Raw genomic sequence first — 10,481 nt, 5'->3', positions numbered from 1 at the left:
CGTGTTGAGTGCTCTAAGTCCCTTACCCTCCTTCGGGTCTTGTCCCATACTTCTTGGGGGGCAGATAGGCGCACTCTCCTTGCTTTACATTCCTCTCTCGTCCTGTCTAAGCTCGATTATGGTTGCCCTGCTTACTCGTCTGCTTCTCCTTCTACTCTTCGCCGTCTTGATGCTTTGCACCATACTGGGTTGCGCCTCAGTTCTGGTGCCTTTCGTTCGACTCCCGTCCTTAGCTTGTATGTTGACACTGGCTTCCTGTCTCTCCAGGACCGCCGTGATCGCTACTGTCTTCGCTATCTTGCGCGGTCCTTGCAACATCCTTCCTCTCGTCTCTGTCGTGCTTTAACTTTTACCCCTCCTGCGGTTCCTGTTCCTCTTCACCACCTCCCTCTTTCTGTCCGGTTATCTCGCCTGCAGGATTCTCTTTCCGTTCGTATTTCTGATGTTTCTCCTCGTGTTGTTCCTTCTTTGCCCCCGTGGAGGGTCCCTCTTCCGCGGTTTTGTACATCCTTGACTCGTATCACTAAAGCTTTTACCCCTCCTACAGTTCTAAAACGCCTTTTCCTCGAGCACTTTTCTTCTCACTCCCGCTCCGTTTCTGTCTTCACCGATGGGTCTAAGTCAGCGGACGGTGTTGGCTACTCTGTTGTTTTTCCTGATCGCACTTATATGTGTCGCTTGCCTCCGGAGACTAGCATCTTTACAGCGGAACTTTATGCTATTCTCTATGCTCTTCGTCTCCTGCTTTCTCGTTGTCAGTCTTCCTTTGTGGTTGTTGTTGACTCTCGTAGTGCCCTCATGGCTCTCGGGTGCTTTAATCCAGTTCATCCGGTAGTTGTCGAGATCCAGCATTGGCTGTTTCTCGTTCACAGTAAATTTAAGTCGGTTGAGTTTTGTTGGGTTCCCAGCCATATTGGCGTGTCTTTAAATGAGCGTGCGGATGCTGCCGCTAAGGAAGCTGTCCGCTCTTGTCCCATCTCTCGTAAAGGCATTCCGTATTCCGACTTTTACCCGGTTATCCATTCCTCAGTCCTTACCCGTTGGCAGGCTTCTTGGTTGTCTGTTACTGGTAACAAGCTACGTACTCTTAAATGTTGTGTTTCCTCGTGGCCGTCCTCCTTCCACCGTAACCGGCGGTGGGAAACAGCTCTAGCGAGGTTGCGTATTGGCCATACTCGCTTAACCCATGGTCACTTGATGGAGCGCCGCCCTGCTCCTTATTGTCCTAGTTGCATTGTCCCTCTTACGGTCGTGCATGTCCTTCTTGAATGTCCTGACTTCCAGGACGAGCGTGTGTCTTGCTTTCCGACCGCCCCTCGCGGTCACCTGTCCCTCGATAGAATTCTTGGTGACTCGGATACTTTTGATATCGTTCGCCTTATGCGTTTTTGTTCTCGTATTGGCATCCTTGGTGATATTTAGCGCCCTCTGATTATTTTGCGTATTTGATGGTGCTACATAGCCTTCCCGGTTTGGTGCCTTCTTTTGATAATTACTTACTTACTTGTCGTTTCCCGCCGACCTTTTGCTTGTTTTGGATTATTTCTTTGGACTTCTTCTATTTTGACGCCCGGGTGCTTGGGGAGGCATACTCTTGCACCCGTAGAACTGTTGTACACGACGTCTCGAGCGAGGGGAACCTTTTATTGTCAATCCCCCTTTCGTCGCTGAACCCGATCTCGACGGACTGACAGTTCTTAAGGTGGCGTCTGTGGGGCGTATACTCACGACGGTACCCCTAGGGGGCCCCGGCATGATCGGCGATAGCTTCCTGTTGGGTGTCCTGCCTCTAATTGTGGCTCCATGGTGGGTATGGGGGCACATTCGTGGATGAATTTCTTTCTCTTCGTCTCTATGTCGATGAATGTTTCCGTTGTACCCTCTCAGGCTCGTGGGGTGGGCGACCAAGCCCCTGAGTCAGCCTGTACTGGAAGACCAGGCTCTGTAGCTCCCGCTGCGTTGGGCCCCGACCTTGCTCCTCCTTTGACCGTCCTGACTTCTTCCCCCAGCTCCCCTCCCTCCTCTGTGGTTGGGTCGTGCCTCCAGCCCCCAGTGGTTACCACTTCGTCCCCTGATGCGGCTAAGTCTCTCGTTGTGACTACTGCGCCTTTTGACCCCTCTCTCTCTGGGGTTTCTCAACGCTGTTCGCGCCCCAGCCACACTCGCTCGATTCCTTCCATGCTGACGCGTATCAGGCCTTGTTTGGTCCTGCTTCATGGGCCAAATACTTTGATTTCCTCCCTCTTGATTCTGCGCCTCCTGGCGATTTCTCCCTCCATCGGCATCTTGTAGATTCCGTGGATGCGTCTGTTACTTTCAACCCCACTCGTCTTGGTACACGTGTCGTTGCTGCTCCTTCTCATGATGCAGCGTCCCGCTTGGCTGCCTTATCTTGCCTTGGCGAGATCCCTGTTCGGGTCTCCAAGAACGTTCGGATGAATGCCACTGTTAGCACTATTCTCCTCCCACCCCATGTTGCAACTGGTGTTCGGAATCTGCAGGATTGCCACGATGATATTCGGCATATCCTTGATGCCCAAGGCCATTCTGTCCTCCAAGTTGACTCGTTTACTCGTCCCCCTCGTGGTCGTCGCCGTCAACCCCTTCGCGTTGTGAAGATCACCATTGATGGTAGGACCCTTCCATCCTCTGTCATTCTTGCTGGTGCTAGGTGCTCTGTCCAGGAGTATATTCCTTCTCCTCGGCTCTGCAACAAGTGCTGGAGGTTTGGGCATGGTGCCCTCCGCTGCTCTGGGACTGTCTCTCTCTGTCCTTTGTGTGGGGGTGAAGGTCACTCTAAGTCGGAGTGCTCTTCTCCCCAAGCTCGCTGCCTCAACTGCGGTGAGGCCCATCCTACCTTCTCCCATGCCTGTGTCCATTACAAGCTCGAGGCAGCCGTCCTCAACCTGAAACACCGGGAGCGCTTATCTTTTCCTGAGGCGAGGCGCCAGGTTCGCCTGCTCCCGCCTTATACTAACGTCTCTTATGCTCACGTGTTGCGCTCTTCCTCTCCTCGTCCTTCCCTCCTTCCACAGACTCACAACCGTTTCCGGGCCTTGGACCCTGATACGCCCACTGCCCCCTCCTCTGTTCCTTTGCGTTCTGTCCCGAGGGGTCACCCTCCTGGTCCTCTGTCTGGGGTTCCCCTTCTTTTTACCCGGTCTGTCATGTCTCCTGTGTCTTCTTCCTCGTCTCCCTCCGATCCTCCTTCTCATCCTCTTCCTCCATCTATCGGCTCTCCCTGCATCCTGTCGGTGCAGGCGGATGTCCATCGCTCTCCTAACGGCTGTCGTGTGTGCTCTCGTTCAGCTTCTCCTGTTGAGACACTGGAATCCGTTGCCCGGTACGTAGTTGCTGGGACACCGGTCTCTTTAAGTCAGAAGCGTAAGCCTGGCTCTTCTCCTTCCTCCTCCCCGGCGGGTAAGAAGGCTTCACTTTCTTCCTCAGCTCCTACTTCTGGCTCTGTTGCTCCTTCCCCTCCCATTTCAGTGATTGCGCCCCCTGTTCCAGCTATGGAGGTTTCTTTGGCCCCTGCTTCCCTTTCGGTTGCTGCTCTTGCTGAAGTGCGCTCCCCTCTTTCTACTCCCCCTCTTCCTGCTGCTGTCCTTGACTGCTCCTCTCCGTTGTCTTCTCCTCTTCCTCCGGACCCCGCCCGCCCACCTCTGATCTGTTCTCCCGTTGCCTTCCCTCCGTCTTTGCTCAGTTTACCCATGCCCCCTAACCCTGACTTTGCTGACCCTGATCCCGACCCTGATATTCTTTAACGTGCTCTGTTGCTCTTTCGCCTTTGTTTCTTCCTTGTTCTCTGTTTTTGTCCTTTATCTTCTCGTCGTTGTCCATTCTTCAATGGAACGTTCGAGGTTATTACGCCAATTTCCTCGAACTCCAACTTCTGATTTCGCGGTTTTCGCCCCTTTGTGTCTGTCTCCAGGAGCCGATGCTTGGAGCTCGTCCTGGTCGTTTTCGTGACTATTCCTTTCTCCCCCCCCCCCCAGCCGTTGCTGGGGCTTCTAATTCGTCTGCTCTCTTGATTCGTGCTGATGTTCCCTTTGTTCCTTTACTTTTTCCTTCGCCTCTCCATTGTTCTGCTGCTCGTATCTTTGTGGGGAAATGGTACACAGTTTGTTCCATTTATCTCCCCCAGAGTGTCCCGCTTTCTCTTCCTGATTTGAAACACCTCCTAGACTCCTTGCCGGAGCCTGTGCTCCTGCTGGGTGACTTCAATTGTCGTCATTCTCTTTGGGGTAACGTTCTGACGAATACCGGGTTCGCCTTCTTGAGCCGTTTCTCCTCTCTTCTTCCCTGTCTCTTCTCAATTCTGGTGAGCCCACTCATTTGGACTCTCGGATTCGCACCCTTTCTTGTCTTGATCTTTCTCTTTGCTCTTCTTCTCTTTACTTAGATTTCACGTGGCAGGTTCTTGATGACCTCCATGGAAGTGATCATTTCCCCATCCTTGTTTCCTTTTTCTCTTTTTGCCCTTCCCTCTCTTTCCCTAGGTGGCAGTTTGCTAAGGCGGACTGGACCCTATTTACCCTCAGTGCTGCTCTCTCTGACCTCTCCCTTCTGCCTCTCTCTCGCGCTCTCCTCCTTTTTCATGACACTGTCTTCAACGCTGCCCTCTGCTCTATTCCTCGCTCTTCCTCTCGGGGTCCACGGAAGTGCGTTCCCTGGTGGAATGCGGACTGTGCGCGGGCTGTCCGCTGTAAGCGTGCAGCCTGGAAGAGGCACCGCCGTAGGCAGACGACCGATTCTTTTCTTTTCTTTCGGAAAGCGAGTGCGGTGGCCCGTAGGGCCATCCGTATGGCTAAACGTGAATGTTGGGCATCTTATGTCTCAACAATTACGTCCGAAATTCCTTTGGCCCAGATCTGGAAGCGTATCCTCAAGATAGCGGGTAAGTTCGTTCCCGATGTTTCACCAGTCCTTCACCTCCATGATACTCTTGTGGCGGACCCATTGCAGGTCGCTTGCGTACTGGGTTCCCACTTTTCTTCTGTTAGCTCTGGTCTTCATCTTCCCCAATCTTTCCTTCTTCGTAAACCTGTCCTTGAGTCTCGTCCTTTAGATTTCTGCAATCGCCTTCAGCTTCCCTATAATGATCCCTTCTCTCTCTCTGAACTTCGTTCTATCCTGGCCCTCTGCGGTTCTACGGCGGCGGGCTCCGATGGTATTCATTATGAGATGCTTCGCCATCTCCTTCCGTGCACGTCTCAGTATTTATTGAGTCTGTATTATATGATCTGGGAGTCGTCGTCAATCCCTGAGGACTGGCTCGATGCCGTTGTCCTCCCTGTTCGCAAACCGGGGACTCTGGGTATTTCCCCTAAGAACTTTCGCCCTATTGCCCTCACAAGTTGTGTCTGCAAACTCTTTGAACGTATGGTTAACGTTCGTCTGATGTGGTTCCTGGAACACCATCACCTCCACTCCCCTTCTCAATTTGGTTTCCGCAAGTGCCGCAGCACAACAGATGTCCTGGTGAACTTGGAGGTCTATATTCGTACTGCTTTTGGTGCGAAGACCTCCGTTGTTGCCGTCCTTTTTTACCTGGAAAAGGCTTACGACACCACTTGGTGATATCATATTCTATCTCAACTTCATTCTTTTGGCCTTCGTGGTCGTCTCCCTCTCTTTCTCCGCAGCTTCCTCTCTCGTCGTTCCTTTCGGGTGCGCTTTGGTACCGCTCTCTCTGCCTCTTTTCAGCAATACGAAGGTGTGCCCCAGGGTAGTGTTCTGAGCACTACTCTTTTTCTGGTTGCTCTCAATGGTCTTCTTTCCTCTCTTCCTTCAGGTGTCTTCTCTGCTCTCTATGTCGATGATTTTACCCTTTGCTGTCAGGGTGATGATTCGCCTCTCCTTCAGCGCCGGCTTCATTTTGCAATTGATGCCGTGTCGTCTTGGGCCACCGATCATGGCTTCAAGTTCTCTGCTTCTAAGACTTGTGCCATGACTTTTACGCCGAAACGGGTCGTTCTCCGTCCCTCTTTGTCACTTTATGGCCATCCCCTTGAGTACAAAGATTCCGCGAAGCTTTTGGGCTTATTCCTTGACACTCGTTTGTCTTGGTCTCCCCATATCTCTTACCTCCGTGTTGCGTGCTCTAAGGCCCTTACCCTCCTTCGGGTCTTGTCCCATACTTCTTGGGGGGCAGATAGGCGCACTCTCCTTGCTTTACATTCCTCTCTCGTCCTGTCTAAGCTCGATTATGGTTGCCCTGCTTACTCGTCTGCTTCTCCTTCTACTCTTCGCCGTCTTGATGCTTTGCACCATACTGGGTTGCACCTCAGTTCTGGTGCCTTTCGTTCGACTCCCGTCCTTAGCTTGTATGTTGACACTGGCTTCCTGTCTCTCCAAGACCGTCGTGATCGCTACTGCCTTCACTATCTTGCGCAGTCTTTACAACATTCTTCCTCTCGCCTCTGTCGTGCTTTAACTTTTACCCCTCCTGCAGTTCCTGTTCCTCTTCACCACCTTCCTCTTTCTGTCCGGTTATCTCGCCTACAGGACTCTCTTTCCGTTCGTATTTCTAATGTTTCTCCTCGTGTTGTTCCTTCTTTGCCCCCGTGGAGAGTCTCTCTTCCGCGATTTTGTACATCCTTGACCCGTATCACTAAAGCTTTTACCCCTCCTACGGTTCTACAACGCCTTTTCCTTGAGCACTTTTCTTCTCACTCCCGCTCCGTTTCTGTCTTCACCGATGGGTCTAAGTCTGCGGACGGTGTTGGCTACTCTGTTGTTTTTCCTGATCGCACCTATATGTGTCGCTTACCTCCGGAGACTAGCATCTTTACAGCGGAGATTTATGCTATTCTCTATGCTCTTCGTCTCCTGCTTTCTCGTTGTCAGTCTTCCTTTGTAGGTGTTGTTGACTCTCGTAGTGCCCTCATGGCTCTCGGGTCCTTTAATCCGGTTCATTCAGTAGTTGTCGAGATCCAGCATTGGCTGTTTCTTGTTCACAGTAAATTTAAGTCGGTTGAGTTTTGTTGGGTTCCCAGCCATGTTGGTGTATCTTTAAATGAGCATGCGAATGCTGCCGCCAAGGAAGCTGTCTGCTCTTGTCCCATCTCTCGTAAAGGTATTCCGTATTCCGACTTTTACCCGGTTATCCATTCCTCAGTCCTTACCCATTGGCAGGCTTCTTGGTTGTCTGTTACTGGTAACAAAGTACGTACTCTTAAATGTTGTGCTTCCTCGTGGCCATCCTCCTTCCACCATAACCGGTGGTGGGAAACAGCTCTGGCTAGGTTGCATATTGGCCATACTCGCTTAACCCATGGTCACTTGATGGAGCCTGTTACGGCCCTACTGGGTCGCAACTGGGTTCTTCTCTGATGGTAGTAGAGTATTGGGAATCCGGCCCCAAGTTAGTAGAGGCTTTCAAGGGGTGTGTTCTGTAACGCAACTAAAACTAAAGGAGGAGGGATACAAATATTTAAATTTATATATATATATATATATATATATATATATATATATATATATATATATATATATATATATATATTATATATTATATATATATTATATATATTATATATATTATATATATATACATATATATATATATATATATATATATAAATATATATATATATATATATATATATATATATATATATATATATATATATATATATATATATATATACATCTAGAAAGGGCAGCTTCCCATCCTTTTCCTTCTCGTAAGTGAAACGCAGCACGGAACTCTGCTCAAACGCCTCCTTCAGCTCCTGCAGATGTCTGACATCAGGTACCTGTGTAAAAATGTCGTCAACATACCTGCAGTATATGGCCGGTTTCAAGTTCATGTCGACTAAGACTTTTTGCTCGATGGTACCCATGTAGAAGTTTGCAAACAGGACACCTAGGGGAGAACCCACAACCAAACCATCGCCAGAGAAATCCTAGTAAACAACACAGAAATCATCGATAGATACAGCGATAGCAGACGGCTTGACGTTTGCGAGGCACTACACATTAAAAAGTCAACACCAGCAATCAACAGCCAATTAATGCACAACTATATTCTACCCAACTCAAGACTCCGCTCCAATATAGAAGCATCAAGAAATATGGACCAATAGGCTTTCTACAATCACTTCCATTCAAGACCCATTGTTTCGTGTTCTGTCTTGTGTTGATGAATTTAATACCCTATTAATACCACTCCACCCCATCCACCTCACTCAAATGTAGATATAAACAAATCGGAGATGTGTAAGTTCTATTCAGTTGTGTATGAGTAAACTAAAGTCTTTGAAAATGTAATAAGTTTTACGAAACGCGCTCAAGTGTCGCGTCAGACTAGAAATAAAAATGAATTTTGGAGAATTGATTTTTGATTTACCACCAACAGTGAAAAGGAATGTACGAAAGATCGAGAAAATTTGTGTTAGAATTATTAATCCTACTTTTTCGGTCATATTTAATAATATATGTCTACAGGAAAGACTGCTACCAAAATATACTAATATTAAAACGCACGACCCAGCAGCAAGGAATCAAGCCTTCACGATAAAATTTCGCCAGGATCTGATTCGTGATCAGATATACAAGGCGGAAAATGAAATCAAAGACAACAAAACGCAACTACTTCTTGCTACAAACGAATGGAGAAATAGCAACATCGACGAAAGTCTCCATACCCGCATTGATCAACACCTCGACATCCTCACAGACTGACATCACCTCAGCACTGAAACAAGGATTATCAAGAAACTAACAACGTTATATGGAGGACCTATGGCAATTCCACGACCAAGAGATGGCTTCCTGAATCTTGCAGGAATTAACCTCACTGAGGACCAAGTCACTCTCCTAAATCTGGGCATAAACTGTCACGTTATGTCCAGACCGAGTGAGATGGCCCGGAAAGTGGAGTTGGAAATTCTGTTGGACGACATATTCGACCTCGAGACACAAAAGAAGGTCACTACCAAAGATACCTTACAAGCAGAACTTATTGCGGAAGGAGGAAAGAATCGAGGCAATTACAGAAGCACCATACTGTCCCCCGAGCTTAAAGCGGCAGCTAAAAGCCTTTGTGAGAACAAGGAGATAGTTGTCAGGAGAGGTGACAAGTCGCCAATATATGTCATTCTTAAAAAAGACGAATATCTGGCGAAAATGAACATCATACTCTCTGACCAAACTAAGTTCCAAAGGGTAACGAAGGACACTACACCCGAATTAAAAGCAAAGGTCAACAAACTGATCGAAACTGTGAACGCCAAGAAATCCGGACTCCACCTGCCAAAGATCATTGGGGAATATAAACCTGGATATGCGTATGGAAATGTCAAGACACACAAGCCTGGAAACCCACTTCGGCCAATCATTAGCCAGATACCCACACCCACGTACAGACTGGCGAAGCGACTCAACGGCCTGCTGACTCCTTATGTTCCTTGCGCCTTCAGCCTGAAGTCTCCAAAGGAATTTGTTGACTTACTGCGGGGCACACGGGCCACAGGGATAAGAGCCTCGTTGGACGTAGAATCGCTGTTTACCAACGTACCTGTGGACGAGACAATCGGAATGATAGCCGACAGAGTGTATCGTGATCCAGCCTGTACTCCTCTTGACATACCAGAAAATATTCTGAGGAAACTACTCCAAGCTTGTACTAAAGAGGCACCCTTCTTGAGCCCGGATGGGCACATGTATAAGCAAGTAGATGGGGTCGCCATGGGTTCTCCCCTAGGTGTCCTGTTTGCAAACTTCTACATGGGTACCATCGAGCAAAAAGTCTTAGTCAACATGAACTTGAAACCGGCCATATACTGCAGGTATGTTGACGACATTTTTACACAGGTACCTGATGTCAGACATCTGCAGGAGCTGAAGGAGGCATTTGAGCAGAGTTCCGTGCTGCGTTTCACTTACGAGATGGAAAAGGATGGGAAGCTGCCCTTTCTAGATGTAACAGTCATGGAAAAGGGCGGAGGTTTCCACACTGCATTCTACACTAAGGAAACGAACATAGGAATGTGCCTAAATGCCAACAGCGACTGCCCAGACAGGTACAAGAGGAGTGTTGTTAACGCATATGTCGACCGTGCTCTCAGCCACAGCTCAGAATGGAAGCAAGTCGACGAAGAACTCTGTAGGGTAAGGCAGGTTCTAGTCAATAACGGCTTCTCCAATGGTTTCGTCGAAGACATAAGAAGGAAAGTGAAAAGCCATGCAACCTCTGAAGAGACAACTAACACAACACCTATACCCCTTATTAGACTATTTTACAGGAATTTCTTTTCCACAGCTCATAAAACGGAGGAAAGGGTCCTGAAAGATATTGTTAATAGAAACGTTATCCCTACAGACAAAAATCAGAGGATACAACTGAAGATTTACTATAAAACCAGAAAAAGGGCCAGCCTACTCATGAGAAACTCTCCAGACACAAAACAGAACGCTTTAAAAGAAACTAACATCGTCTATGCCTTCAAATGCCCTCTTGGGGACTGTAAGCTACA

This window comes from Procambarus clarkii, chromosome 26 (genome assembly GCF_040958095.1).
Source record: "Procambarus clarkii isolate CNS0578487 chromosome 26, FALCON_Pclarkii_2.0, whole genome shotgun sequence".
NCBI lineage: Eukaryota > Metazoa > Arthropoda > Malacostraca > Decapoda > Cambaridae > Procambarus > Procambarus clarkii.
This window is presented reverse-complemented; position numbering follows the sequence as displayed.